Here is a 9,819-nt window from a genome sequence, read left to right on the forward strand (position 1 = left end):
TTAGTTCTACCTTTTGCTCCTCGTTGGGTTCGACACTCTTACTTATCAAAAGAGGCTTAAATTGATCCCCTATACTTGTGGGTTATCAGGACCTTTTTCTAGTGCCGTTGCCGGGGAGTTATAGCGTGGGGTAAATATTCTTGTGTGTGCTTGTTTGCTTTATCACTAAGTAATTTTTATTTGCTGTTCTAAGTTGTTCTCTATCTTTAGTTATGGATATGGAACACGAAATACCAAAAAAATTAGGTTTACTTGCTACTCGTGGAGATGGGGAACCTCCTAAAACCCTTGATGCTCATTATGTGAAAGATATTATGTACTACTTTGGTAATCCTGAGAAAACCCCATTCAACTTTATAATGGGAGTAACGTGGGATCAACGCGAATACTTTAGGGATTATCTCTTGACTCAAAAAGGGAACCTATTATGGGATCAATTTTATATGTTGCATTGGTATGCTCGACAACTATGCTTGAGATATGATTATACTTGTTGCTCTAGGATGAAGGCTCCACACCTTCCCTTTTCATGTGAATTTAATTATTATGAAACCTTGGCTTCTTATGCTAATGGTATATATGATTATTATGATGTGGAACAGATAGAAGAATTCGTTGCTTTTATTAGTGCTTATGAAATTGAATCTTTATTTAAAGAGTTTGAAAATTTTGATGATTCAGTTTATAGACCTGAAAATTTAGCTATCCTTAAATATGATATAGATGAATTTATTGAGAAAGTCTCCGCTGTCTAAGAAGAGACTAATATTTTGTAGGAGTCTATGGAAGAAGAAATTGATGAAACTGTGAGCTCATTGGATGAAAAAGATGATGAGGAGAGCGAAGAACAAAAGGAGGAAGAGCGGATTAGCTACCCGTTCCCACCTTATAATGAGAGTAACTCTTCAACTCATACATTGTTTAATTTCCCTTCATGCTTACCGAAGGATGATTGCTATGGTGAGTGTTATGATCCCGTCGATTCTTTTGAAATATCCCTTTTTGATGATGCTTGCTATGCTTGTGGCCAAGATGCCAATATGAATTATGCTTATGGAGATGAATTTGCTATAGTTCCTTATGTTAAACATGAAATTGTTGCTATTGCACCCGCGCATGATAGTCCTATTATCTATTTGAATTCTCCCGACTACACTATATCGGAGAAGTTTGCCCTTATTAAGGATTATATTGATGGGTTGTGTTTCACTACTACACATGATGATTTTGATAGATATAATATGCATGTGCTTGCTGCTCCTACTTGCAATTATTATGAGAGAGGAACTACATCTTTGCCTCTCCATGTTTCCAATACGATAAAATTGCAAGAAACCGTATATACTATGCATTGGCCTTTACTATGTGTGCATGAATTGTTCTTTTATGACATGCCGATGCATAGGAAGAGAGTCAGACTTCGTTGTTGCATGATATATGTTACTTTGTGCTCACTACTAAATCACAAATCATTATTAATTAAAATTGGCTTTGATATACCTTAGGATCCGGGTGGATTCATTACTTGAGCACCTTATGCGTAGCTTAATGGCTTTAAAGAAAGCGCTTCCAGGGAGACAACCCGGAAGTTTTAGAGAGTCATTTATTTCTGCTGAGTGCTTTTATATAGTATAAAAACAAAAAAATAAAGAGGGGAACCTAAAACTTTTCAAAAAGGAAAGTGAAAGTGAGAGAGACAAGCATTGTTGAAGTGGGGGAGCTCCTTGAACTTTGTTCATGCTCACGGAAACTTTGTGAATCTTGATTACAGAAACTTTTCAACAAAAATAATTATCCCCTTGTACAATTCCATTGTATTATAAAAATAATGTGCCAAGATTTGCCTTTAGGATGTTTACATTGCTTGTTGGTTTGTGCGGTGCAGAACAGAAAATTTGGCTGTAGTGCATGATTTTACATTTTCTACTGGAACGTCAAATGGTTCTGAAACTTTTTGCAATGTATTATGTACAAATTTTTTATTTTTCATAATTTTTTCAGAATTTTTGGAGTACCAGAAGTATGGTGAATGTTCACATTACTACAGACTATCCTGTTTAAGACAGATTCTGTTTTTGATGCATAGTTTGTTTGTTTTGATGAAACTATCAATTTATATCAGTGGATTAAGCAATGGAAAAGTTATATTAAAGTAGCTACAATGCAAAAACAAAATATGAATTGGTTTGCAATAGTACTTAGAGTAGTGATTTGCTTTATTATACTAACGGATCTTACCGAACTTTCTGTTAAGTTTTGTGTGATTGAATTTTTCAAGTTTGGGGAGAGATCACAATGGATGAAGGAATAAGGAGTGGCAAGAGCCTAAGCCTGGGGATGCCCGAGGCACCCCAAGGAAATATTCAAGGACTCCCAAGCAACCAAGCTTGGGGATGCCCCGGAAGGCAACCCCTCTTTCTTCTAACGATCATCGGTAATTTCACTTGGAGCTATATTTTTATTCGTCACATGATATGCGTAAATCTTGGAGCGTCTTTTGCATTTAGTTTTCACTTTTCTTTTATGCACCATGCTGGTATGAGATAGTACTTCATTTATTTATAGAATGCTCATTGCACTTCATTTATATTTTTTGAGTATGGCTTTATAGAATGCTTCATGTGCTTCACTTATATCTTTTGAAGTTTGGATTGCCTGTTTCTCTTCACATAGAAAACCGCCATTTGTAGAATGCTCTTTTTCTTCACTTATATTTGTTAGAGTGTGGGCTTATCTTTTGTAGAAAGAATTAAACTCTCTTGCTTCACTTATATCTATTTAGAGAAATGACAGGAACTGGTCATTCACATGGTTAGTCATAAAATCCTACATAAAACTTGTCGATCACTGAATATGATATGGTTGATTCCTTGCAATAGTTTTGCGATATAAAGATGGTGATATTAGAGTCATGCTAGCACTAATAGGAAAAGGCCTACTAGTGGCGCACCTGTTTTGCCTACTAATGGCGCACCACAGGTGCGCCACTAGCATCACGCTATTAGAATCTTTTACTAATGGCGCACCACACAGTGCGGCATTAGTATACCCACGGTGCGCCATTAGTATGCCTCCCAGGGGCCCATATTTACCCATGTGCTTTGGCTTAGTAATGGCGCACTAGTTGATGATGCGCCACTAGTGTGCTCTGGCTTACTAATGGCGCACTAGTTGGTGGTGCGCCACTAGTATGAATATTAGGGATTTTTTTCTTGATATTTGCACAGGTTACAAAATATATTACTGGACAGAATATAGACAGCACCACACAGCAACAGCAGATTCATTGAATACAATAGAAGATTAGTCTCCGAATGCAATTCATCATATTAATCTCCGAATTAAAAAGACCGAACAAAGATAGAACATTACAAGTCTCGAGACCGCGAGTAGCCAGTTTGTAAAAAGTAATACTAATCCTAACAAGTCCTACTAATCATCATCATACAACTTCTACTCGTTATTAATAACAAGTCATACAATCATCATCTTGATAGTCATCGAACCAACCCTACTTAATTGTTCTTAGCACATGATCATCAGTATTAGGCAGGACCTAAATACCCTATTTAAGGTAAAATAGCATAAAACAATATAGACCCTGACTCTCCATTATGGAGAATGGAGATCATCATGTCTCCAATTCTTGCGCTTCGCTTCCTTTTGCTTCCAAGAACCTCCTTATGACTGTCCATACATTTTTTTCATTCCTTGATTTTCATGTCTCCACTTCTTTTAGAAATCCGGTATGGACAGTTGAGATTCGTAGGATAACCTGGATATATGTTCAAAACATGAAGGCTGCCATTCTAATACATCAAATGAGGCAGACAATCCTCTGGGATTCTCTGTTGAAAACATAGTAATAACTTCATAGTTAGCAATGATTTACTAGTTTTAGAAGTATGCAAAAGATGCACGAATGTCGTAATAGTAGAAAATCTTACCAGGGTATCTCCATGGTAGTTACCGTAGTTCAACACGTGCACTAGTGGCACGTATTGACCATAATGTTGAGGAGTTTTACAATAGATATTTTAATTCTCAAGATCAGTACAAAATCCGACCAGATGATTTTTCTCCTGATAAGTTAACTTAGAGCCATCGGTGTAGTGGGTTTTGTCTACCATGTTCCGCACATTGTTTGAACAATCAAAATAAGCTGTCAATGGAAATAAGTTGTCAACTATTTTGAAATGAACAATATAAATTAGTTAATAATTAACTATGTTTGAGAAACTCACATAGCTGTAGAACTGGAGGCGTATCAACAAGGACCCAAATGTACATATTGTCTTGGTCGATGTCAGGATCACCAAGATCCATGGTGACAAGCATACCCTCATCCAAACCATACATCTTGCAAAATGCTTCCCAATTTTTGCAACGAAAATGGGTTACGCTCCCAGAATTATACAGATTTACTTCAAAATCCACATCATGATGAGTCCTTAGGTGAATTTTCTTTGTTTCATAATTTTCATGGTCTTCAAAATCCATCCTCTCCAAGACATAGCGTCTTGCATGGCATGGGATAAGCTATACTCGAATTGTAAAAGATTAAAATTACACATAGAAATAGTTGAATTCATGCTTAATTATGAAAAAACACTTGTCGTCGTTGCGTACCGTTTCAACTTCGAAGGTCTCCTGGAGCTTAATGTTGAAGCTTCGATCATCGTCCAGGTGAGGCCTGTCGCACAGACCTCGATCGTCGTGGCACTAGCCGCACTCCCCCGGGAGACTTTCATCGTCCGATGATGACATTTCCTACGTTCATAATTCAAAACTACATCATCTCTGTTGGGTCCAATAAGATAATCCACAGTGTGGTAAAAACACACCCTTTGAACTAGTTTGAGCAATTGGTGAATGGAGATGGTCTAATATTTTTAGTAGTAAGAAGTGAAGTGGTAATTTTGAGAGCAAATGGTTAGGATGAGTGGTTCCTCTTTCCTGTTTAGCTTTACAATAGAATATTGTTAGTCATGCACACTTGTGCATTTTCAGCCATGCCTAGTGAAGTTGGCCAAAAAACATTTCTTTCTTTAAGCCTGCTACATCCATCTCAAGTATTTATGGTCAAGGGTTAGCAGGGCCATCCAAATAGAATATGTGGTATGGGCTTTTTAGTAGGTCATCCTACCAGATTAGGGTTTATCGATGACGAGCAACTGATATTAGTAATAACTATGAGTTGATATCACACTTCTATATGTATAACACAAGAGGCAGTTGATCCTACTTAATTAAGTACTAAGATACCCCGGTCCATGCATTTGTCGCAAGTACCCCATATGTCCTATTTTTAGCAAAGTCATGCTAAAATTCATGGAAAATTTCAGCATGACCTTTGCTGAAAATAGGACATATGGAGTACCCAAAATTGCCGGAACGGAAGTTAATCGACATTCCAGCAAACTCAAGGGCCTCTTAGGGTACCTGCAAAATCATCACGACACGATGGTCAGAGACAAAACCCAGCAAACTCCTTCCCTTCACTCGGGGTACAGCAATATATCTTCCAGGGGTGAAACCGTACCCTGATTCTCCTTTCTTCCTCTTGCCGAAGAGAAGTTGGCTGCAGAGGATGGTCCAACTCAGATCAGCCTGTAGAAGTTCATTGTATAATTCTGTTTAGTTCCAAGCATATACGAATACTCTTCAGAGTGGGCACAAAGATGGAAGCAAACTAATAGCACAGAGTGAATAGCAAATCGGCTACTGAAACTATACTGAAACCATGCTGAAACTTTACTGAAACTACTCCTTGCAAGAAAACCGAAACTACTCCTTGGAAGCAAATTGTCTTGGAAGGAGTATTGTGTGCATAAATCTACTCCAGCTAGTTGCTTTCACTTAGAGATTGTTAGGTAGCCTATAGCACAAACAGCATGAGTCATTCTTCAGACCGTTACAAATAGAAACAATGGCAACCAAGGTTAAAAACCAACAATCCTTTATATTATTCTAAAACTTCATATATTGAAATCACTTAGCACTTTCTTTCTGTGTTCATTCAACGCTTAAAATAGGATTCCAGGAATAAATTTGACTGACTGATGTAGGTTTGACTTCTGAAGTCTATTTGGCCAGGAATAAACTTTTTTAATGTCCTTCATAATAGAATTTACCCCCAAAACAAGTTCCTTTAATGCCATTTTCAAACTCTGAGTTGCCTCTGTTGCACTAAAACTAATTCAAATAATTTTTATAAAATTGCCACAAAAATCTTGGGAGACCCTATAATTCCTATAAATCATTTTTGAACAAAGACCCGTCCTACTCTTTTGAAATTTTTGAGAGAAACACCCACTTTTCCATTCTGATCCATTTTCAGTTTACAACTACAACCCTATTTCCCCTAGCTCCTAAAAATCTACAAATTTATCCCAACACAAGAACAGTACCTACACTCCTTTTTCCCAAACATCTCCTGATCACAAGTTCTAAATTTTCAATTGGCCACATGGATTTGTTGAATCGACATAAACCTTTCAAGTACAAAAAATGCAGCATTTTCTTGCACGACCAAGATACTTCACAGTAATTCATCTTTTAAGAATTCTCACATTTCATATATCATCTTTTTCAAAACAAAAAAAGTATCTATGGGGGCTGCAGCTGCATGTTGTGTATCAATGTACCACGACCAAAACCTTGCTGGGCATGGTTATTCACTTCTGGCCTGTTGTCCTCGTCAATATGCCAGTAGCAGCAGTAGCACGCAGCATGCAGCACGCACATGGGGAGGCAGTAGGCGACGGGGCAGCAGGGCGGACGGTGCGCCGACTTGCAGAGGCGTGCGCCAGCGTGGCGTGAGGCCAGGACGCGCGGGACGCGGGCGGCTGTGCGAGGACAGGCAGCAGCGAAACAGAGCGAGCAGTCAGCAGTGGCAGCAAAACAATAGAGCAGCGGTAGCAGAACCATCAGCGATGGGAGCAATAGGGGGAAGGGGCGGCCGACGGGGGCGACGGGTGCACGCGACAGAGGGGGGAACGGGGGGTGGAGGAGGCTCACCACGGGGAGGGCCGGAGGAGAGCTCGACGAGGCCATGGACGGGCAAGAGCAGCGGTTGGGGTGATGAGATGTGGGCAGCTGAATGAAGAAGGCGGCGACGGCGGCGGCTACGGGAGACCCCGGCTCGAGCTGGTTCCCTGAATGGAAGAAGCCAAACGCGGGGATCCTCCTGGACGTCTTCCCGCGCGACGACGACGACGATGGTCGCGGCAACGACGAGGGGGCCGCGGTCACCGCGTGATCTAATGAGTTCAAATCAAACTAGAGGGATGCTCGGGGCTGGCGGCGGCTTGCGGAGGTGAGGGGTGGAAGAGCCGCGGTGGTGATGGGTGGAGGAGCGCTGGAGGTGGGGGCGGGGTGCACTAGAAAGGGGTCGTCGGCGGCGAGGGGGAAAGGGATCTGGCGCGCGCGGGGGGGGCGAGGGGTCTAGGTATTTGATCGGTGCGGGGGGCGAGGGGGGAAGGGATGGAGGCAGGGGGAAAGGGATAGCAATGGCGCACCTCCCGGGGGTGCGCCATAAGTACATCCATAGCAATGGCGCACCACTGCAGGGTGCGCCATAAGTAACTTTTTTATTGATAACAATGGCGCACCCTCTCCCAGTGCGCCATTAGTAACTTTTTTTAATTAATTTTTATTGATAAAAATTATTACACTATATAGAGGAGAGGAGTAGAGGAGGGAGGGAGGGAGCATTTACATTCATTGAACGAGGCGGTGGTTGGCATCGCATCGGAGATGCAGACCGTAGAAAGGAGGAGGACGCCGGTCGTGGTCGTGGTCGTGGGCCGGCCTCGTCACGTTGCGTTGACGTTCGTTGTCAGCCGTCGATGGACTGAGAGTAGCCACGCCGAAGTCTCCACCGCCGGGCTCCGGCTTCCTCGTCACGGCGGCGGAACAAGGTGCACCTGTGTAACATCCCAAATTTTCAATTTGGAATGTTATACACTAGATCATCATTGCATATCATATTTATTGCATTTTGGCTGATCCTAAAAAAATTTCGCAACTCAAGGACCCTTGGAGAGAGTTGGGGATTTCGTTATTTTCATATTTGAGTTGTCTCAAATTTTGAAAATATGATCTTTTGATTTTATTTATTTCATCTTCAATTATTTCTATTAAAAAATATGAGAGAGGGAATAAAATGACTTTCCCAAAATAAAGAAATATTGAGGATTTAATAAAAAATCAAATAAGATTTTATTTGGTTTTATTTGCTATTTTGTTTGACTTTAGGAAAAATATGCGTTTTTCAAAATTGCATTTAGGCCCCAAATAAATGTTCACTTCGTCCGGCTTGATTTTAGAAGTCGGGGAAAATTTATTCCGGGATTTTTGGAGTCCGTTTAGTATTTCTTTTGTTAGTTTTTCTGCGTGGAATTAATTTAAAAAATAAATCCAAACCGACTCTGGGCCGTACCCGAGCGGGACTCCGCCCGGGGGGCCTTTATAAGCCGCCCGCCCGAGCCGCTGAAGCCCCCCAGCGCATCAGCCCCGCAGCCCGCCCGCGCGCCCCAAACCCTAGCGCCGCCGCCGCCTCGCCGCTGCTGCCGCGCTGCCTCGCCGCCGACCCCGCCGCTGCTGCCGCGCCGCCGACCCCGCCGCCCCGCCGCGCTGCCTCGCCACCGACCCCGCCATCCCGCCGCCCGAGGTAGCCGCCGTCGCCGGCGGTTTTCCTCAGAAAACCACCCGTTTTTTTAAACCGCGGTTCTTTTTTAGATCCGATTTTTAGAACAGTTTTTTTCGGTTTAGTTATTTAGCGAGCGTTCGCTCGTTCGTTCATTTTAACGAACGTGTTCGTCGTTTAGATCCAGATAATGAACATTCGTTCGTTAACCTGTTCGTCGTTTTTCTTTTTCTCGGATTTTCCGCGATTATTTCTGATCGAGATTTCTGATCCGATTTTCGTTTAATATAACTTTTTGCTCGTTTATCGGAATCAGGCGATTCAAGCGCCTGGAGTTTCGTCTCGAAACCCTCTTTCCGTTTAACCAACTTAAACAAGTTTTTGTTTCTGTAAAAATTGCCTTAGATCCAGAATAGTAAACGAAGCCTGTTTCTTTTGCTGTTTGTCTTTCGTTGCTTCGTTCGATTGGATTCTTTTTGCCAACCGGAGTTCTTAAGTTGAACCTTCTGGTTATATCTCTTATTTGAGTTTTACTTGTGCATCAGTTGAGTACATATTTTGTGCTTGTTGTTTGTGATAGAGTACCCGGAGTGCGCCGCTTGTTACTTCGAATCGCTAGGTTTCCCGGATCATCACCAAGGCAAGTAACACTTTGATCATACCTCCTACTACCCAGTTTTATTGCATTAGATCAATCCTTACACATTGCATGATTAGAATCTAATTAAATTGTGGGTTTGGGAAGTAGTTGAGGTAGTACCTATTACCTGTTTATTATCAAACCTTTGGGAGTTACTTCTTCGTTGCTTATTATTGCTATGCTATGCTAGTAGACATGGATTGGGTGAGTGTATCCATGACAGATGTGAGCTTTGTTAATTAATGGTTTATTTAAGGTGGCAACCTAAACACACATCTGGGTGGATTGAGGCACCTGGGTATTCCAGGATTGCCTATTTTCTTTTGGACCGCCACCCAGGCTCAAAGGGATCATGAGATTATTCATGCTAGAAACTTCCGTGTGCAGCCACAAGCTATTATGGGCTCTAGCATAGTTGACTAAGTCATGCGAACTCTTACAGTGGTAGACTAGCAGATGTAGGGGATGTAGGTGGTACGGTCTACCCATCGTAAGGTGCTAGTGCTTCTGAAAGACTATGTCTCGGTCA

This window comes from Triticum urartu, chromosome 1A, assembly GCF_056163025.1.
Source record: "Triticum urartu cultivar PI428250 chromosome 1A, HENAU_Tu73, whole genome shotgun sequence".
Taxonomy (NCBI): domain Eukaryota; kingdom Viridiplantae; phylum Streptophyta; class Magnoliopsida; order Poales; family Poaceae; genus Triticum; species Triticum urartu.